Below are 18,175 nucleotides of genomic sequence, written 5' to 3'. Positions count from 1 at the left end.
AATTCCGGAATTGTCAATGGAGCATGCTCAATCGAGTATTCTCATATTCCCTCCATCCCTCTCCACCCCCCTCTCTCTACTCATCATCACAACCGTAATTAGCAGGAATAGACAGAATAATGACATTACCTGCTGCTGTTTTTTTATTTTTTATATATAATTATAATTAAAGGCTCATTTATTTGCCTCAATTATATCCCATTGGACTGCAGTGGAGGCTGATTCAAATTGAATTACACACTTAATAATCACAACAGCACTCTGATGATTGTAGGATCCCTGAAACAGATAGTATTAATAGATAGCCAGGTTTGGAGAAATGCTCGTCAAGTTATTAGCACGGCACAGATGATAATGTGGCAAACCCAATTTTAGATGCTACAATGGGGGATGTCAATATGGATTGAGAGAAGCAACGTGCAGAAAGTAGTCCCATCCGTCAGTGATGTGTCTGTCTCACAGTAACCACATCACCCAGTGAATGGTCGTTACACCAGTCCAGATGTTTGATCTGACAGACGGGGAGACAATGCCAACTCCATAATATTTTTACAATCCCTAGTCTGTAATATGACACCCGTGAGAGAAAATGGGAAATTAGTCTGCTAAGCGCAATGTTTAATTCATATCAGGTTTATGAGGAGAGCATGATACAGATATGGCCATGCGGCCAAACAACATTGCCTTTATTTACATCCTGTCTACTGTATCTATCATGTGGCCTTCAGACCTTCAGCTGTGATGTGTATTACAGTGTGTGGCTGCTGGAGAGCCACTTGACCTGACCTTAGTTTCCTGCTTCAGCCAGTCTCTAATTACTGTATAGGGCTAGGGTCACATCCACTCCTGGTGGGTGGCTACCTGGCAGTGGTGTTCCAGACTGCTGATGATGGGGGCATGACCCTACAGCACATGGCCAGTGGCCTCATTACAGTGGACTGGTTGACTTGGTTAGTTAGGGGTCAGTCTCAGGACTTTGTCTTGCTCCTGGTGCTGTATGTTGTCATTCCACTGCTACTGTGAACAATGACCAGTAGAGCACATGGGGTACAATGGTCTATAGCCTATGGCACTATGCTTCCTAGGGTTAGTTTAGTTTTCAGATGTCTGCTATAAAAATAAAGAGTTAAGGAAATGCCCACTGCATTGCCGTCAAAATTACAGCTGAGTCATTCCAAATTCATCCATTTCACTTCATTCTCTTCCTCATTTTATTCCCTTCCCTCTCTCTCTCCTTGTGTGTGGCTCCAGCTTGCATTAATACGATCATAAAGAGCAGCCGGGAGTAACTGTGTGACAAGTGTCATACATGAAATGAATATAGGGCGCAAGAGGGAGACTACATTTCACCGTCTGATCAGGTAGGAATGGGGAATGTGCTTTGCAGAGTGGCCATTGGATTTCTGTCAGGTGACCATGCTAAGTAGATGATAAAGAATCTCTAAAAGCCAGTGAGTTATATCCACCTGCTTTACCTGAGCCTCTTCCTAGGGCTTGGTTTCACAGTCCACATAAATCTAGCCCGCCACTGGTCTGGTCACAAAGCTAGATTAGATTGTAACCATGGAGTCAGCACAGTCCTGGGGTTTTACAGCGCTGCGCACCCGGCAGAGCCATTTGCAAAATCATGGCAACATTGTTTGCCTTTCAAGTCTTGTTTCTGTCACTGACACCCTAAGACCTGCATTACAGACGGATAATGTGTTTCTTTTCATCTTTCGGATATATAATCCCTGTCAAGGCTATGTGAGAGGGAGGATGCTCTAGGTGTACACCTTGTCTCCAATAGCAATATTATCCAACTGCATCCACCACTGATCCATAATAACTAATGGTATCTGTGAACATGGATGGCTCTGGTAACGGTCTAAAATGTAAGCCTGCAGCTGAGTATCTTTAAAAGGTCCAACGCAGCCGTTTTTATCTCAATATCAAATTATTTCTGGGTAACAGTCCTCCGAAGGTCTGGTCAAGGACACACACACACACACACACACCAAACCACACACATACATCCACAGCCCACTACACACACACCCGCAAACCCTCTCGACACGTACAAACATACACTCAATAGTGTGATCACACTGTTCCAGAGTGAGCTTGTTTATCCACACAGCACAGTTATGAGTTCCACAGCTCCATGTATGGCTCCATGTTGCTGGGGTGACAAATGGCCTGGTAGCAGAGGACGATGCTATCGGCGCCACACTGTTCTGCTAACCCGTCCCCTCTACCTGTACCGGGCGCCTGCTCCAGGTGTGATCACTGCAGTTTGTACCTATAAACCGGACGACCAGATGATAGTAGAGTAGTTCAAAGGGTACAGTATAAGTACATAGAAAAATGGAAGGAGACATGCATAGTGAAAATACATGTAGATAACCTATGGGCCTACATTTACTTGCAATTGTGAATTCAAAGTAATCAGCTACAAACTAAATATGTTCTGGTGTATTAGACATATATTTCACATAATTTGCGTTAGTGTACTTAGAAATACTTGACTTCTTGCTTTTACAAACTATGTCCCACTGTTTAATGTATACTCCTCAGTCCCTGTTGAGCCTTGTTATCGATGCAGTGTACACTCTTGTCCTCCACACCCCTGCCACTAATGCACCCATCCCACTCCTCTCTGACCTATTGCAAGAGGAGGCTGATGCAAAATGCATTTCATTATAATCTACAGTCTACTGTACCACTGAGGATCCCTGGAGCACTCTTCAACTGTACATCACGTCCAAAAACCTCCTTCTCCCCAACACTCAAGTACACTTTTGTTCCAGGAGCAATAGCCACTTTCACTATAAAAGGTCCACCGGGTCTTTGGATAAAAATGTATGCAATTCAGCTGCTAATTGGCACTGCACCCAAGGCAGATAGATAGTTCCAATTTTACTGCATTTACTGCATTCGGCCACCTGGAGTTCTCTTCTGGAGTACTGTGGCTGGAATCCTATTTAAAGATGCTACAATGACGCTTCCATTAATTGGAGACAAATAGCTGGTGTGTTGTTGTTCGGTAGCAGCCACCTCAGGGTAGTGTGAGGGAGACTCTGTTTAGCTCCCAGAGTAATATCCCTCTCATTAGAATTGTATACTTCATGTACAATTTGGTCTACATTACATATTACACTGTCTCTTAACACTTTGTCAATCAGCTTTTACATTTTTTCTGATACACATCTATGCAATCCCGATAGCTAAAGGCAATTTAAACATTGCTCGATCCCATGTTTAGATACAGGTCTTCTATCGTATAAGGAATGCCTTTGAACATTCTAGTGTAAATACAGCAGGACCTCCAGATATCAGCTCAGCAGCCGTGCTATCCCAGTTAGATCCTGCAAGAAGACCCATGTACTGTAATATGTGTGTGCAGCCGTAATGCGTACGGATACTGTAACAGTCAAAAGTTTGGACACACCTATTCATTCAAGGGGTTTCTTTATTTTACTATTTTCTACATTTTAGAATAATAGTGAAGACCATGAAATAACACATATGGAATCATGTAGTAACCAAAACCAAAAAGTGTAAAACAAATTTGACATTTTTCAAAGTAGCCACCCTTTGCCTTGGTGACAGCTTTGATCACTCTTGGCATTCTCTCAACCAGCTTCATCTGGAATGCTTTTTCAAGTGTTTTGAAGGAGTTCCCACATATGCTGAGCATTTGTTGGCTGCTTTTCCTTCACTCTGCAGTCTAACTCCTCCCAAACCATCTCAATTGGGTTGAGGTCAGGTGATTGTGGAGGCCAGGTCATCTGATGCAGCACTCCCTCACTCTCCTTCTTGGTCAAATAGCCCTTACAGTCTGGAGGTGTGTTTTGGGTCATTGTCCTGTTGAAAAACAAATGATAGTCCCACTAAGCTCAAACCAGATGGGATGGCATATTGCTGCAGAATGCTGTGGTAGCCATGCTGGTTTAAGTGCACCTTGAATTCTAAATAAATCACAGACAGTGTCACCAGAAAAGCACCCCCACACCATCACACCTCCTCCTCCATGCTTCACAGTGGGAACCACACATGCGGAGATCATACGTTCACCTACTCAGTGTCTCACAATGACATGGCGGTTGGAACCAAAAATATCAACTTTGGTCTAAAATTTGCTTGTGTTTCTTGGCCCAAGCAAGTCTCTTCTTATTATTGATGTCCTTTAGTAGTGGTTTCTGTCCTCTGAACTGTTGATGTTGAGATGTATCTGTTTTTATTTGGGCTGCAAATTCTGAAGCTGGTAACTTGAATGAACTTATCCTCTGCAGCAGAGTTAACTCTGGGTCTTCCTTTCCTGTGGCGGTCCTCATGAGAGCCAGATACATCATAGCTCTTGATGGTCTTTGCAACTGCTCATTTGCAAAATGTTCCGCATTGACTGACCTCCATGTCTTAAAGTATTGATGACTGTCATTTCTCTTTACTTATTTGAGTTGGTATTGGTATTTTACCAAATAGGGCTATCTTCTGTATACAACCCCTACCTTGTCACAACACAACTGATTGGCTCAAACGCATTAAGAAGGAAATAAATTCCACAAATTAACTTTGAACAAGGCACACCTGTTGATTGAAATGCATTCCAATCGACTGGTTGAGAGAATGCCAAGAATGTGCAACGCTGTCATCAAGGCAAAGGGTGGCTATTTTGAAGAATTTCAAATATAAAATATATTTATTTGTTTATGTCACACCCTGATTTGTTTCACCTATCTTTTTGATTGCCCCCACCCCCTCCAGGTGTTGCCCTTCTTCTCCATTATCCCCTGTGTATTTATACCGGTGTTCTCTGTTTGTCTGTTGCCAGTCTGTCTTGTTTGTCAAGTCAACCAGCGTTTTTGTATCAGCTCCTGCTTTTTCCCCAGTCTCTCTTTTCTCATCCTCCTGGTTTTGACCCTTGCCTGTCCTGATCCTGAGCCCGCCCGCCTGACCACTGTGCCTGCCCCTGACCCTGAGCCTGCCTGCCGTCCTGTACCTTTGCCCCTGTTGCTGTTATGAACATTGTTACTTCGACATGGTCTGCATCTGGGTCTTACCTTATCCTGAAAGTTTAACTTCTTGAGTGTAGGATTTTCATTTTTGGCAAAAAAAAGTACCCATTTGAAACGGCCTATTTTTCAGGCCCAGAAACTAGAATATGTATATCATTGTCAGATTAGGATAGAAAACACTCTAAAGTTTCCAAAACTGTCAAAATATTGTCTGTGAGTATAACGGAACTGATATTGCACGCGAAAACCTGAGGAAAATAAAACCAGGAAGTGCTGTTTTTCCTGAAAGCTCTCAGTTCCATTGGATGCCTTGCCTCCATTTAAAGGGATATCAACCAGATTCCTTCTCCTATGGCTTCCTCAAGGTGTCAGCCTTTAGACATAGTTTCAGGCTTTTATTTTGAAAAATTAGCGAGAAAGATAACATTGCGTCAGTGGATAGCTGGGTGTTCGCAGAGTTTTGCTTGCGCAACAGAGTGGGGCAGCCATTGTCTCTCCCTCTCCTATTGAAAAAGCGACAGTCCCGGTTGATATACACTGCTCAAAAAAATAAAGGGAACACTTAAACAACACAATGTAACTCCAAGTCAATCACACTTCTGTGAAATCAAACTGTCCACTTAGGAAGCAACACTGATTGACAATAAATGTCACATGCTGTTGTGCAAATGGAATAGACAACAGGTGGAAATTATAGGCATTTAGCAAGACACCCCCAATAAAAGGAGTGGTTCTGCAGGTGGGGACCACAGACCACTTCTCAGTTCCTATGCTTCCTGGCTGATGTTTTGGCCACTTTTGAATGCTGGCGGTGCTTCCACTCTAGTGGTAGCATGAGACGGAGTCTACAACCCACACAAGTGGCTCAGGTAGTGCAGCTCATCCAGAATGCACATCAATGCGAGATGTGGCAAGAAGGTTTGCTGTGTCTGTCAGCGTAGTGTCCAGAGCATGGAGGCGCTACCAGGAGACAGGCCAGTACATCAGGAGACGTGGAGGAGGCCGTAGGAGGGCAACAACCCAGCAGCAGGACCGCTACCTCTGCCTTTGTGCAAGGAGGAGCAGGAGGAGCACTGCCAGAGCCCTGCAAAATGACCTCCAGCAGGCCACAAATGTGCATGTGTCTGCTCAAATGGTCAGAAACAGACTCCATGAGGGTGGAATGAGGGCCCGACGTCCACAGGTGGGGGTTGTGCTTACAGCCCAACACCGTGCAGGACGTTTGGCATTTGCCAGAGAACACCAAGATTGACAAATTCGCCACTGGCGCCCTGTGCCCTTCACAAATTAAAGCAGGTTCACACTGAGTACATGTGACAGACGTGACAGTCTGGAGAAGCCGTGGAGAACGTTCTGCTGCCTGCAACATCCTCCAGCATGACCGGTTTGGCGTGGGTCAGTCATGGTGTGTGGTGGCATTTCTTTAGGGGCAGGAGTTGGCGGATGCTTTAGTCCAGGTCTGGGAGGAGATCCCTCAGGAGACCATCCGCCACCTCATCAGGAGCATGCCCAGGCGTTGTAGGGAGGTCATACAGGCACGTGGAGGCCACACACACTACTGAGCCTCATTTTGACTTGTTTTAAGGACATTACATTAAAGTTGGATCAGCCTGTAGTGTGGTTTTCCACTTCAATTTTGAGTGTGACTCCAAATCCAGACCTCCATGGGTTGATAAATTTGATTTCCATTGATAATTTTTGTATGATTTTGTTGTCAGCACATTCAACTATGTAAAGAAAAAAGTATTTCATAAGAATATTTCATTCATTCAGATCTTGGATGTGTTATTTTAGTGTTCCCTTTATTTTTTTGAGCAGTATATTTTCCATAACCAAAAATATAGTATTTTCAGCTGTTTGAAGCTGGTGTACAAAACTGAAAGTAAAATATGCAAAAACTAAACTTAAGAACGGGAAGCATAAAAAAAGCACATATAAAAACAGATCTATTGCTTCTTAAACTTGCTTTCAATGAGAATGACAGATCTATAACGCACATTTCTATATGAATTTACATAGAGTTACATATTGCAGATTTAAGGCATACCTCACTGTGTGTCTTCACTTTCACACCCTTATTTAGAGAGCAAGATAACGTGATGCAGTCCTAATATGGGCACTGTAATACTGAACGTTTAATATTCCCCATATCTAGATATACAGTGTGGAGAACAAGTATTTGATACTGTTGCAGGAATTTAATTCCTCTATGTTTTAACACCCAATTAAAATTAAACACTGTCAATTCATAAGGATTTGTATGACCCTTATTTTATAAAAATGGACAGAGCCCAGTCTTAAAGTCAAATAGCAGCTTTTATTCACGAGAGTGCTGAACACGATACAGTTTACCACAGGTTATAAACTGAAAATGATGTCATTATTTTTCGAACTGTCCCGTCTCTTCTCCCACCCTGGTACTAATTCAGTATCTCAAGCCTTCCCACATCGTCTCCCTAACAATGTAATATGATTTATGACTGAGCCAAGGTCTTCCTGTGTAGATAAGCATTCTAGCCAGTCTGAAGATATAGTTCATTCATTTCTACCAAGGAACAGACAGTCATTGTTCTAATTCTTGATTATATTTACACACATTATATTCAGTACTAGGATTAAAAAGAAAATTCATACATATACAGTAACATAATAGTATGCTGATGAGTACATATACAGTAACATAATAGTATTCTGATTAGTCAGTCCTGATTGAAATGTATACATAATTAGTCATTATTGATAAAAAATCCCTTAACAGATACGCTGCCAATTTTGCAGGTTTTCCTACGTACAAAGCATGTAGAAGTCTGTAATTCTTATCATAGGTACACTTCAACTGTGAGAGACGGAATCTAAAACAAAAATCCAGAAAATCACATTGTATGATTTTTAAGTAATTAATTTGCATTTTATTTTATGACATAAGTATTTGATACATCAGAAAAGCAGAACTTAATATTTGGTACAGAAACCTTTGTTTGCAATTATAAAGGTAATACGTTTCCTGTAGTTCTTTACCAGGTTTGCACACAATGCAGCAGGGATTTTGTTCCACTCATCCATACAGACCTTCTACAGATCCTTCAGGTTTTGGGGCTGTCGCTGGGCAATACAGACTTTCAGCTCCCTCCAAAGATTTTCTATTGGGTTCAGGTCTGGAGACTGGCTAGAGCACTCCAGAACCTTGGGATGCTTCTTACGGAGCCACTCCTTAGTTGCCCTGGCTGTGTGTTTCGGGTCGTTGTCATGCTGGAAGACACAGCCACGACCCATCTTCAATGCTCTTACTGAGGGAAGGAGGTTGTTGGCCAAGATCTCGCGATACATGGCCCATCCATCCTCCCCTCAATACGGTGCAGTCGTCCTGTCCCCTTTGCAGAAAAGCATCCCCAAAGAATGATGTTTCCACCTCCATGCTTCACGTTTGGGATGGTGTTCTTGGGGTTGTACTCGTCCTTCTTCTTCCTCCAAACACGGCGAGTGGAGTTTAGACCAAAAAACTCTATTTTTATCTCATCAGACCACATGACCTTCTCCCATTCCTCCTCTGGATCATCCAGATGGTCATTGGCAAACTTCAGACGGGCCTGGACATGTGCTGGCTTGAGCAGGGGGACCTTGCGTGCGCTGCAGGATTATTTTCCATGACGGCGTAGTGTGTTACTAATGGTTTTCTTTGAGATTGTGGTCCCAGCTCTCTTCAGGTCATTGACAATGTCCTGCCGTGTAGTTCTGGGCTGATCCCTCACCTTCCTCATGACCATTGATGCCCTTCGAGGTGAGATCTTGCATGGAGCCCCAGACCGAGGGTAATTGACCGTCATCTTGAACTTCTTCCATTTTCTAATAATTGCGCCAACAGTTGTTGTCTTCTCACCAAGCTGCTTGCCTATTGTCCTGTAGCCCATCCCAGCCTTGTGCAGGTCTACAATTTTATCCCTGATGTCCTTACACAGCTCTCTGGTCTTGGCCATTGTGGAGACGTTGGAGTCTGTTTGATTGAGTGTGTGGACAGGTGTCAACGAGTTCAAACAGGTGCAGTTAATACAGGTAATGAGTGGAGAACAGGAGGGATTCTTTAAAAAAAAACTAACAGGTCTGTGAGAGCCGGAATTCTTACTGGTTGGTAGGTGAGCAAATACTTATGTCATGCAATAAAATGCAAATTAATTACTTAAAAATCATACAATGTGATTTTCTGGATTTTTGTTTTAGATTCCGTCTCTCACAGTTGAAGTGTACCTATGATAAGAATTACAGACCTCTACATGCTTTGTAAGAAGGAAAACCTGCAAAATCGGCAGTGTATCAAATACTTGTTCTCCCCACTGTGTGTGTGTGTATATATATCTGGTAACAGAATGGGGTTCAACATAGGAGACAGTGCTGCCTATGATCGAACGGTAACTGTTATTTTCCCTCCTTTCTTAACCACTGCAGTACAATCAGAGCTTAGTTGTAGTATGCATGGCCTTGAATCAATAGCCTGCCTATGGGAACCACTTGATCAATATCTTCTAACTTTCATTTACACATCACCTTGTGAACTTTAGTCGACTTTCATACATAGGCACACACATGCGCACAAATGTTTGCACAAACAGACACACACTTGCTCTCTCACTAAACTCTCCATTGGGAACCGGACTGGGCCGACTCTCCCGGTGACATCCTGTAATGCACTGGCCATAAACATCCATAAACAGATTGAGTGAAATATCGATAAAGCCATTTTGTTTTATTGTCCCCCCTGAAATTATTTTGTCAATGTGCTTCCATTACGTCTCCTCCAACTCCCCTGGTCCGCTAGTCTCCTGCTGATCAATCAGCGCTTTATGAAGCATGCAGCAGGATATAGCACTAGTGTTTGGAGGCCTCATAAACATTCACTTAATAGCTACTATAGCAACTGGTGGTGGGATGGAGGGAGGTGATGAAGAAGAGTGTATGGGCAAAGGACGACAAAGACAGAGGCTTGTTTCTAAATAGGTTATATAGCACAGTCGGTGTGGACCAGACCTCCCAGTGAGAGGTGATGTTGTTGATCCAGACATACAGTACCAGCCAAAAGTTTGGAAACACCTAATAATTCAAGGGTACTTCTTTATTTTTTATTATTTTCTACATTGTAGAATAATAGTGAAGACATCAACACTATCACATAACAGATATGGAATCATGTAGTAACCAAAAAGTGTTAACTCCTTGACGCACCCATCCCTTTAGCGGGATCATTTTCATCAACACCCGCTGAATTGCAGTGCGCCAAATTCGAATTAAATATTTAATTTTTAGTGCAATATAGCAAAACACAGTTTAGCTTGTTGTTAATCCACCTGGCGTGTCAGATTTCAATACAGCTTTTCGGCGAAAGCTATCCATGCGTTTATGTAAGAACACCTCTATCAGTAGACAAAATATTACAAACACTAGCAGCCAAGTAGATTGGTCACGAAAGTCAGAAAAGCAAGAGATTAAATCGCTTACCTTTGATGATCTTCAGATGTTTGCACTCACGAGACTCCCAGTTACACAATAAAATGTTCCTTTTGTTCCATAAAGATTATTTTTATATCCAAAATACCTCCATTTGTTTGGCGCGTTATGTTCAGAAATCCACAGGCTCGAGAGGTCACGACATCGCAGACGAAAATTCCAAATAGTATCCGTAATGTCCACAGAAACATGTCACACATTTTTTTGAATCAATCCTCAGGTTGTTTTAAAAATATATAATCGATAATACACTGCTCAAAAAATAAAGGGAACACTAAAATAACACAGATGAGGATCTCATCTCGGTACCTAATGGCAGTCAGGCTACCTCTGGCGAGCACATGGAGGGCTGTGTGGCCCCCCAAAGAACTCCCACCCACACCATGACTGACCCACCACCATACCGGTCATGCTGGAGGATGTTGCAGGCAGCAGAACGTTCTCCATGGCGTCTCCAGACTGTAACATGTGCTCAGTGTGAACCTGCTTTCATCTGTGAAGAGCGCATGGCGCCAGTGGCGAATTTGCTAATCTTGGTGTTCTCTGGAAAATGCCAAACGTCCTGCACGGTGTTGGGCTGTAAGCACAACCCCCACCTGTGGATGTCGGGCCCTCATACCACCCTCATGGAGTCTGTTTCTGACCGTTTGAGCAGACACATGCACATTTGTGGCCTGCTGGAGGTCATTTTGCAGGGCTCTGGCAGTGCTCCTCCTGCTCCTCCTTGCACAAAGGCGGAGGTAGCGGTCCTGCTGCTGGGTTGTTGCCCTCCTACGGCCTCCTCCGCGTCTCCTGATGTACTGGCCTGTCTCCTGGTAGCGCCTCCATGCTCTGGACACTACGCTGACAGACACAGCAAACTTTCTTGCCACATCTCGCATTGATGTGCCATCCTGGATGAGCTGCACTACCTGAGCCACTTGTGTGGGTTGTAGACTCCGTCTCATGCTACCACTAGAGTGGAAGCACCGCCAGCATTCAAAAGTGACCAAAACATCAGCCAGGAAGCATAGGAACTGAGAAGTGGTCTGTGGTCCCCACCTGCAGAACCACTCCTTTTATTGGGGGTGTCTTGCTAAATGCCTATAATTTCCACCTGTTGTCTATTCCATTTGCACAACAACATGTGAAATGTATTGTCAATCAGTGTTGCTTCCTAAGTGGACAGTTTGATTTCACAGAAGTGTGATTGACTTGGAGTTACATTGTGTTGTTTAAGTGTTCCCTTTATTTTTTTGAGCAGTGTATATTTCACAGCGGTTTAGATGGTACAATAATTCTCTACACAATGAATGGTTGTTTTTTCTGTTTCCTGGTCTAGATCTGACTACAGCTGCAGTCTGTCAACACTGAGTAACTTTATTACTTTCTCTCTAATGGGCTCTAATTAGAATCTATCAACTTGTCTATGGACTGTGGCTAGCGGGGTGGTAGCAGTGTTTGAGAGAAGACTGACTGGGCTCTGCAGTGACAGAATGAGGAACTGATGTTGTGTTCTCTGATATACTGCACTGGTAATTTAGAACAGATTTTCTGGGTTTTTACTCTTCACCTTAATACTGTGTTATGCATTAAGCCAAACCATTCTGGGTTATGTCCCTCAGACTGTATGAATTCATATAACGAAACGAGCTTGAAGAGACGGTACTTATGTGTGAGTTTGTGTGAGTTTATGGCAAAAGAGGCCCCTCAAATAATGATATTTCAAAATGTTGCTTTGACACTATGGTATTCTGAAATACTGCTGTCTTGACAGCTCATCACACACCCATGTACTCTGTGAAAACTGGCATTACATATGGACAGCCTCTATTGCTTTTCATGGATATGGGTGGCAAGTTTGAATGGTCTTCTCTTTCAGGCAGGGGGCTGAGTTCTCTTTCAGCATTGTTAAATAAAAACAGTCCAAATTGTTCATTTTGACCAATAAGCTGGCACTCTATACTGGCCATCTTTCTCTCCATACTATGATAATCGGCAGACAGCCTAGTGGTTAAAGAGTTGGGCCAGTAACCAAAAGGTTGCGAAATCGAGTCCCTGAGCTGACCAGGTAAAAATCTGTCATTCTGCCCCTGAATAAGGCAGTTAACCCACTGTTCCTAGGCCGTCATTGTAAATAATAATTTGTTCTTAATAACTGACTTGCCTAGTTTAATAAAAAAAAATAAAAAAATCCTCATAAAAGCTGCATCATGACTCTTTTCCATACCATCTGAGCAAAAGGTAATGTCTTGACTGTGAGGCCTGGTTATTTATACGAAGAGCTCCTTGTTACAGTGTAGAACTATGCATGTTTTTTTTCTGGTCTGTGTCGTTGGGTGACTTGTGACAGGCTTTTGGGGTTTGGGGATTGTGATATGTCTCTTATCTGTCATAGTCTCAGTAGTCTGTTGGTAAATACATGTACATATACAACAGCCTACAGTGTATAACTGCCACTAGAGACAGTTGATGCATATGGGTTGCAAGCATTGGTGGAAAAGTACCCAATTGTCATACTTGAGTAAAAGTAAAGATACCTTAATAGAAAAGTACTCAAGTAAAAGTGAAAGTCACCCTGTAAAATACTTGAGTAACAGTCTAAAAGTATTTTTTTTTAAATGTACGTACTGTAAGCATCAAAAGTACATGTAATTGCTAAAATATACTTAGGTATCAAAAGGTTTGCATTCTTAGGAAACTATGCAGAATTTAGTTTTTTCATGTATTATTTCTTACACCGTTACCCCAGGAAATGTTAAGTGTTATTACATACAGCCGGGAAGAACTATTGGCTATAAGAGCAACGTCAACTTACCAACATTACGGCAAGTAATACGACTTTCCAAAAGTGGATCCTCTGTTTGTAGCACCACCCAGGATAATGGATCAGATCCCAGTAGGCGACCCAAAACAATGTCGCTGCAGAAGAGGCAGACACAGCGGTATTCTGGTCAGGCTGACTTCCGTCATCATGAAGTGCATTGAGAAACTAGTCAAGGATCATATCACCTCCACCCTACCTGACACCCTAGACCCACTCCAATTTGCTTACCGCCCCAATAGGTCCACAGACGACGCATTCGCAATCACACTGCACATTGCCCTAACCCATCTGGACAAGAGGAATACCTATGTAAAAAATGCTGTTCATCGATCAGCATTTAACACCATAGAACCCTTCAAACTCGTAATTAAGCTTGAGACCCTAGGAAGCAACATCTCCACCCTGCTGATCCTCAACACTGGGGCCCCACAAGGGTGCGTTCTCAGCCCTCTCCAGTACTCCCTGTTCACCCATGACTGCATGGTCATGCACGCCTCCAACTTAATCATCAAGTTTGCAAACGACACTACAGTGGTAGGCTTGATTACCAACAACGACAAGACGGCCTACAGGGAGAAGGTGAGGGCCCTCGGAGTGTGGTGTCAGGAAAATAACATCACACTCAACGTCAACAAAACAAAGGAGATGATCGTGGACTTCAGGAAACAGCAGAGGGAGCACTCCCTTATCCACATCGACAGGACAGTAGTGGAGAAGGTGGAAAGTTTTAAATTCCTCGGCGAACACATCACGGACAAACTAAAATGGTCCACCCACACAGACAGCGTGGTGAAGAAGGCGCAACAGCGCCTCTTCAACCTCAGGAGGCTGAAGAAATTTGGCTTGTCACCAAAAACACTCACAAACAGCCTGGTACGGCAACTGCTCCGCCCACAATTGTAAGGCTCTCCAGAGGGTGGTGAGGTCTGCACAACGCATCACCGGGGCCAAACTACCTGCCCTCCAGGACACCTACAGCACCTGATGTCACAGGAAGGCCAAAAAGATCAAAAACAACAACCACCCGAGCCACTGCCTGTTGACTACGTTTTTTAATAATTAAAAATGGGATGTAATAGATGTATCACTAGTCACTTTAAACAATACCACTTTATATAATGTTTACAAACCCTACATTACTCATCTCATATGTATATACTGTACTCTATACCATCTACTTCATCTTGCCTATGTCGTTCGGCCGTCGCTCATCCATATGTGTACATATTCTTATTCATTCCTTTACACTTGTGTATAAAGGTAGTTGTTGTGAAATTGTTAGATTACTTGTTTGATATGACTGCATGGTCGGAACTAAAAGCACAAGCACTTCGCAACACTCGTATTAACATCTGCTAACCATGTGTATGTGACCATTACATTTTGATTTGATTTTAACAGTATAATTTCAAGTTCTTTAAATTAAGCAAACCAGACGACATCATTTTCTTATTTACGTTGTAACGGTTTTGACTTGAGGTTATTATTTATAGGGGTGCCGGGTAGGTTGTGCCCAGAGAAAACATTGGTTTCTCCTTTTGGTTTGGGAGGGAATGAGTCCCAACTGGTCCATCACGTCTACACCAATACAAAGGACTTATGTAAAAGTCAGGATGGAAATACAATTTCCATAAACCCTTAAAACATTGTAAAGAGCTTCAAAAACAACTATATTCTTTTGCGCGGGTTGTATTAGCAACATCAATGATTACACACACATATATAATAACATCACAATGAGTTCTGGTTCCTCCAGAAATGTCCTGTACCTCGGGCCTAAAAAAGAGTCCAGCCCGGTAAAGGAGTTCAGGGAACTCAAGTGACTTTTGTCAAGCAATGTTTGTCAGTTCATTCAGTGTAGCGTAAACCCAGTATTATCATACAATCAATATAACAATTATTGTACCACACAGCTATAAAGCGTATCAACTCAAGTCAAGTCAACTCAAATCAAGTCCTCAACTACAACTAACTACATAAATCATCACAATATACATCACATCAAAACAAATGAAATACCGTATACAAAAAGGTTGTAGTCAGTCAGACAATCCAATCCGCCAACAGATCTCCAGCAAAGGCCACGAAGAACAGAGAGGTGTAGTCCACGGACGCAAAGAGTAGATCCGATCCTGTGTAAACCCTATTAGGCTACAAAACAAACGGAATAGAGAAGCTTCTCGGGAACTTAGGGTTGAACCCATCACAACCCCACTTTTGCACAGTTGATGTTGGCTATTTAATTGGGAATTAAAGGGAAAGCGCCCTATTGGAATGAGAAGCACTGAGACGGTTCAGAAAAATTCACAACATATAGCCAGGGGCATGCTCCAACACTCAGACATCATTCACAAACGGAGCATGTGTTTAGTGAGTCTGCCAGATCAGGGGCAGTAGGGAAGACCAGGGATGTTTTCTTGATAATTGTGTGAATTAGGCATTTTTTCTGTCCTGCTAAGCATTCAAAATGTAACAAGTACTTTTGGGTGGAAGGGTGTAAAAAGTATATAATTCTCTTTAGGAATGTAGTGAAGTAAAAGTTGTCTTAAATATAAATAGTAAAGTTAAGTATAGATACCCCTAAAATCTACTTAAGTAGTACTTTCAAATATTTTTACTTAAATAAATTACACCACTGGCTGCAGGTAGCCTAGTGCTTAGAGCATTGGGCCAGTAACTGAAAGGTCACTGGTTCAAATACCTGAGCTGATAAGGTGAAAGTCTGTTGATGTGTCCTTGAGTAAAGCCCTTAACCCTAATTTGCTCCAGGGGTGTCGTACTACTATGACTGACCCAGAAAACAACACATTTCACTGCACCTATCTGGTTTACATGACAATAAAAACATCACATGAATGGTCCAATAGAGTACTGTCTCCTGTTTAGTGTCTCTTAATGGACCCTCATCCCTGTGGGAGTTCAAACAAAGTTCATCTGACAATATTCAATTACAATGTATACTGTATTCCATACAATCTCCATATTGACTTCACTAATAATACTTTTCATATTCATCTGTTTCATGCAACTCTCATTGCATTACCTGCAACACCTGTCTGCTGTTTCAATGTTTGCTTCCTTACAAAAACATTTTATCAAATAATGTTTATATTATTACCTTTTTGACAAATAGATGTGTCCCCCTAAAAGGGGAAGCCAGACAAACAGAAAATGCAAAAACAAAAAAACATAGCTTGAAGAAACTTTCTGGGTAATTTTACAGCCCAGAAGTCCAGTTACACAGTCTTATAGCCATTCCCTTCATCTCAGCTGAAGAGGTGTGACTCCTAGCAGCAGAGCTGTCAGAGTAAAACAAACCCCCTGCCAAGCCTACTGTACATATGCCCAAGAGGCCTTTGGGATACATACAGAAAGACCAACGCTGCTGTGCTGTTGCCTTTACATTTACATCAGGAGAACAGAAGCGCTTCCACCTGGAATTGACCATCAAGTTATCTACAGTGCATTCAGAAAATAATTCAGACCCCTTGACTTTTTCCACATTGTGTTACGTTAAAGCCTTGTTCTAAAATGTATCTCTTTTTTCCCCTCATCAATCTACACACAATGCCCCATAATGAGTATTCAGTATTCAGACCCTTTACTTTGTTGAAGAAACTTTGGCAGTGATTACAGCCTCGAGTCTTCTTGGGTATGACACTACAAGCGTGGCACACGTGTATTTGGGGACTTTTTCCCATTCTGCAGATCTGCAGATCCTCTCAAGCTCTATCAGGTTGGATGGGGAGCATCCCTGCACAGCTATTTTCAGGTGTCTCTAGAGATGTTCGATCGGATTCAAGTCCGGGCACTGGCTGGGCCACTGAAGGACATTGAGAGACTTGTCCCGAAGCCACTCTTGCATTGTCTTTGCTTTGTGCACAGGGTCGTTGTCCTGCTGGAAGGTGAAACTTTGCCCCAGTCTGAGGTCCTGAGCGCTCTGGAGCAGGTTTTCATGAAGTATCTCTCTGTAGTTTGTTCTGTTCATCTTTCCCTCGATCCTGACTAGTCTCCCATTCCCTGCCACTGAAAAACATCCCCACAGCATGATGCCACCACCACCATGCTTCAGCGTAGGGATGGTGCCAGGTTTCCTCCAGACGTGACACTTGGCATTCACACCAAAGGGTTCAATATTGGTTTATTCTGACCAGAGGATCTTGTTTCTCATGGTCTGTGTCCATTAGTTGCCTTTTGGAAAACTCAAAGCAGTCTGTTATGTGCCCATTTCTGAAGAGTGGCTTCCATCTGGATACTCTACCATAAAGGCCTGATTGGTGGAGTGCTGCAGAGATGGTTGTCCTTCTGGAAGGTTCTCCCATCTCAACAGAGGAACTCTGGAGCCCTGTAAGAGTGACCGTTGGGTTTTTGGCCACCTCCCTGACCAAGACTCTTTGTGGTTCCAATCTTGTTTCATTTAAGAATGATGGAGGTCACTGTGTTCTTTTGGACTTTCAATGCTGCAGAAATGTTTTGGTACCCTTCCCTAGACCCTTCCCTTCCCCAATTCCTTCGACCTCATGGCCTGGTTTTTGCTCTGACATGCACTCTCAACTGTGGGACCTTATATTACCACAGGTTGACTCCAATCAAGTTGTAGAAACATTTCAAGCATGATCAATGAAAACAAGATACACCTGAGCTCAATTTCGATTCTCATAACAAAGGGTCTGAATACTTATGTCAATACAGTATTCAAAATAATTGTTCTTATACATTTTCAAACTTTTCTAAAACCTGTTTTCACTTTGTCATTGTGTGTCTATTGATGAGGAAAACGTGTAACTTAATCAATTTTAGAAGAAGGCTGTAACATAACAAAATCTGGAAAAATTCAAGGGGTTTGAATACTTTCCGAATGTCCCACATAGCTGAG

General features: G+C 42.6%; 1 protein-coding gene across 2 annotated transcripts in view; it reads left to right on the top strand.

Annotated features, from left to right (window-relative positions):
- The window catches only part of LOC139418227 (delta-sarcoglycan-like), a 105,877-nt gene that overhangs the window by 65,691 nt on the left and 22,011 nt on the right, over nt 1-18,175 (top strand). The gene's annotated exons all lie outside the window — the stretch shown is intronic.

The sequence above is a fragment of the Oncorhynchus clarkii genome, chromosome 10 (assembly GCF_045791955.1).
Source record: "Oncorhynchus clarkii lewisi isolate Uvic-CL-2024 chromosome 10, UVic_Ocla_1.0, whole genome shotgun sequence".
Classification (NCBI taxonomy): domain Eukaryota; kingdom Metazoa; phylum Chordata; class Actinopteri; order Salmoniformes; family Salmonidae; genus Oncorhynchus; species Oncorhynchus clarkii.
This window is presented reverse-complemented; position numbering and strand designations above follow the sequence as displayed.